Consider the following 4,671-nt stretch of genomic DNA (forward strand, 5'->3'; position numbering starts at 1 on the left):
TGTGATTTGGGTTTGTTTTTTTTTAAACGGGATCATTTAATGAATTCTTTTTGGTTTTATATGTTTTTTTGTGTGGTAATAGATCATTTTAGATTTTTTTTCTTCACCATATTATCTTTGTGCATATAAGCTGTGTATGGACGTTATCATGGTTTAGCAAATATATATATTTAAAAATTAGGCCTCTGTTAAAATTTTGCTTTCTAGTCATGTTTTTTTTTTCCGCAGAACATATTACCTTCTAAATGATGGGCATAGAAATGTTAGTATTCTTTTATAAATAAACAGGAAGAAAAACGTGTGTGTTTTATGCATGAGCTTAAGTTTTTGGTTTCTGGAGGCATGTTCTCTCCTTTCTAAACTTGATTTCAAGAGCACCCCCACCATCCCCTTCCCTTCGCTCCATCATTGTCAACCAAAGTGCGGCTTGTAATCCACCAGGGTTTGTCCCTATTGACCTCAGGTTTTTCCTCTCTCCCATGCCTTTCCCTCCAAATATTTGTTATCTCTTACATGCCATTTCTATGTAAGAAAAAACAAGCATAAGAGAAATTTCTTGAGATCATGTTGATGATGTCAAAAAATCAGCTTGTATTCACTGTTTTTTTGTTGTTGTTTTTTCTCCCAGTTGTTAAAAATTCTTAAAAATTTCTTTTGTTGATTTATTCCAGTTTTTAAAATTTGAGATTCTTTGTTGATTTGTTCCAGTTGTTGTTTGTATTTTTCTCTTTCATTTTGAGTATGATAGTAATGAACTTCTGTTCCTCCCCTCCCCCTCCCTCACTCCCCCCAAAACCCACCCACCTGATCTCATCCTGCCACTTTGATAGTACTTTTAATTCATTTAGAAAGGATCACAGCTGAGGTCTAGGAATGTTACTGGCACAACCAGTATGCTGCTTCACTTCAGTACAAGGTGACGATTACTTACACATTGGTCTGTTTATACCAGTGTTGTGCTTCGTACATTACTAAACAGAAGGTTGCTTTATTGGTATCCATGGAGATAATTGCTGCACAGATGTTTTGGGGTTTTTGGGTTTTTTTTTTATCAGTCTCTCATGAACATTTTTTTTGCCTTGATAATGGTCGATTTCTTTCCAACAGCTGAGTCACAGTCCCCCCACTGCATCCCTCCCTCCACCCTTTTGTTTGAAATTGCTGGAGGCCTTTAGCCCCTGTGATTATTCGCAAGTTTTATGATCAGACTGCATAAGATCTCTGTCTGGTTTTTTTTTTTTTTTTATATGATTTTTGCCCTTCACTTTGTTTCCCCAGCCCCTCCTCTTACCCAGCCTTGTTGGACTGGCCTTGGTATAAATATGATCATGTTTGGGGATGTCATTGCTTGTAAATATGATGAATAGGTTATGCCCATTTTGTTTGAAAGAACAGTTGTCACCAGCAATACGACTCAAACCAGATTTCTACATTTAATTGGATGTTCAAGAGTTTTTTTAGTTCATGTGTGCTTCAGTAGATGGGAATTGCCTTTGCTGATGAGGGGACTTGTTTTTAAAGGTGAAATTCCATAGACACCCCCCCCCCCCCCTCCCCCCCCACATAAAAAAAAAGTGAAATTGCATGTGAAGACTTCATGTGAAATTTGGGATGCAAAGAAAAACAAGAAAAAACTCACCACCCCAAAAATGTGAAAAATTCCCTCCAGTTTTGATTGAACCATGGCACCATTACAATCAAAGCAAGCACCCTTTGTGGAAAACGATAATTTTGAATAGAGTCTTGGGTATGGAAGAAGTATAAGCAAAGCGGAAGCACTATTAATTATGGGTGAAAAACTTTTTGAAGCTCAGGCAGCAGAAGGGTGTTTCCCAACAATCTGATCTAGGTGCTTGGTTTTGATGAAGATCCCTGGAAGAAATTCTGTTTCTAAAAACAAAGCAACTTGCTTAAATAAAGGGCTTGGTATAGGGGAATCTCTTTCAACACTGCCTCAGTTGAGAAGGGATCTCCCCAAAAAGATTGGAAAAAATTCGCATGCAGTTTTTGCACAATTTGGGTCTAAGGATTCATTTAATGACAAAAAAGGTGGATGTGGATTTTTTTTCTTTCACGCAAGTTTACATTGTTTGTTTTTTGTTTGTTTGTTTTTTTGGGTTTTTTTTTGGTGTGTGTTCTACGGAATTTCCCTTTAACAGTTTAGGGCACGGAGGCGTTTTTCCTGAGGCTGGCTTCCTGGATTGTTTTTATGAACAGTGTCTTTTGAAGGGGTGTGGTTGTGTAAAGTATATCCTGGTGAAAATTGTTATATCCTGATTGTTAAAAACACACATAATGCTTGTTAACCAGATGATTTTTTTACTTTAGCTTGCATATTTAAGACTTAGCTGTTGCTATCTTTTTGTTTTTTTTTTCTTCTGCTTTTTTTTTTTCAAGAAGAGGATAATTTCACTTTTTAGAAAAGAAAAAAAAGATGCGGCAAGTTAAAAGCACCTTGTTATCTGTATATGATTTTTGTGATTATGCAACTTTCATGAAGAACATTCTGTTTAAATTTTTTCTTTCTTCTTTTTACATTTATGGATAGTTTCGGGCCATAGTTTTTTCACCACCCAAGAGTCGTTAAGGTCAGTCAAATCAAATAAAAAAATCAAATCAAAAATATTTTGTTAATCCATATGGAAATAAATTTTGTAAAATTTAAAAGGTCACATTGTTCTTTTTGGGTTGTTTGATGTTTAGTGTAGAAGTGGAACATTTTTTCATCTTTCTGGATAAGGGGAATGGGGGGGGGGAAGGGCAGTGGAGAGTTGGGGGTGGGGGGTGAGGTGGATGGAAGAAATGGTAAGTGGTGAAAAAAATTTAAAACCCAACAGTCCATACATAAGTGAAACATGAGCATCATTTGATGCTCAGTATGACGTAAAATGAGCGTTAAAAAGAAAGAAAAAAAGGGGATAGGGACACATTTTCGTCGGCCGCAGGAAAGTGCCACTCATGAAAGTGCCAAAACAACCGGTTGGTGCACGTGGGAGTTTGAATAGTTTTCTCCTCCATTGTGATCCAGCCCCAGAACTGGCTCATTCGCACTCTGGTTTTAAAAGGTCTGCTGAAACCTTTGTCGTGTGATGGACAAGATATTTTACTTCTTTGTTTTAAAATCACTGGGGACTGCTTTTTAAGTGAGCCCGAAAAGTTTTTGCGTGTTCACGGGGACAGGTCTTCCATATCAGGTAATGGGTGTAATTGGGGTCCTGATTTTCTATCTGTTTGTTTGTTGTCTGTGTTATTTTTTCTCCCTTCCCCACAGGGGCAGAATTTCTGTGTTGTATCGCTTGAAATCAGCTGGATGTAAAGTTAATTCGAGATAGTGGCTGTGTGTAAGTGTGAAAAACATAAGGGCAAGATTCTTCCACATAAATGTGCCTTTTCTGTATTGTTGGACTCGAGGCAGGTATACAGATCTGGGCAAGGTTGACAGGTCTGCATATGTGAGCGGCTTCAGGCTGTATTTGCATCATTGACAGATGATTTTTTGTGAGTTGGATTTGTTACGATGAATATCGGTGATGGAGCTTGCGTGGATTCATTAAAAACAACTTTCTTCACCACTTAAGAATTACGTGTGAATTTAGGTGTGTTTCATGTGCGTTTACAAATAGTATGCCCGAGTATGTGCAAGTGGGGAGTTGAGTGTGCATTAGATATAATGAAAAAAATAAAAACTTTGTATTTTTTCGGATTGTATTCAGCCGTGCACATAACATGATAAATTGGCAACAAACAGAGCAATGAGTTTGGCGCACACGTTGTCCTGACAGCTGTACCTCACTTTTGGAACTGGGGATGGAATACTCAGTATGAAGTATCAATACTTTCTTAAGGCTGGTACGTCCGTCCGTCTGTCAAGTTTTTCCATCCTCCGTAATCACTGTCAGTCACAATCTCTCTCTCTCTCTCTCTCTCTCTCTCTCTCCTCTCTGTGCATGCTGTGTAGAAGTAAGGTTAACTGTGTCTGTGGGAAACGTTAAACATGCCATGTACGAAAACAGTGCGGTTTATTGGGAAATGTGGAGTCGTTGCCTACAGTGGTAATGGGTCCGCGTAGGAAGCGAAGAATCTTAAGCGCACAGGATCGATTCCCACAGTCGCCAGTGTTTTCCTGTCCCTCCACTAACACTCGAGTGGTGGTCTGCCATTGTGTGCTGCACTGTATCCCCCATTCTCTCTCAGTGAGAGCAGCTGATTTCACAACAGAAGTATGTTATGACAGAGGTTTTAATACAGTACAACGCAATGGAATGTATAACACTACATGTTTGCTTGCCTTGGTCCTCAGCTCCGTGGGGAATCCGCGGTACACTGCGATGCTGACTCGTGCACTGACCACCTGCCATTCTTGACGAGCGAGGTTGTGAGGGTGACATGTCTCCAGCAATGTCAGCACTGCCTCCCCTCTTCAATCGTCAGGACCAATCAGAAAAAGAAGGGTCTGACAATCAAATCAAATCAAATCAATCAAAAACACTTATATTAATCCACATAAATTGAAGTTTGCAATCATCAGCTCAATGTAAACACTGGCATAAAATCAGCTCAAGAATAACTGGAAAACAGAGGATTAAAACTAGTTCAAATTAAGAATGCCCAATAACTGACGATCTACATAACCGCCGCTCCCGCGCTCCGCCTACCCGCTCCCCACACGAG

Source organism: Babylonia areolata, chromosome 23, assembly GCF_041734735.1.
Source record: "Babylonia areolata isolate BAREFJ2019XMU chromosome 23, ASM4173473v1, whole genome shotgun sequence".
NCBI classification, from domain to species: domain Eukaryota; kingdom Metazoa; phylum Mollusca; class Gastropoda; order Neogastropoda; family Buccinidae; genus Babylonia; species Babylonia areolata.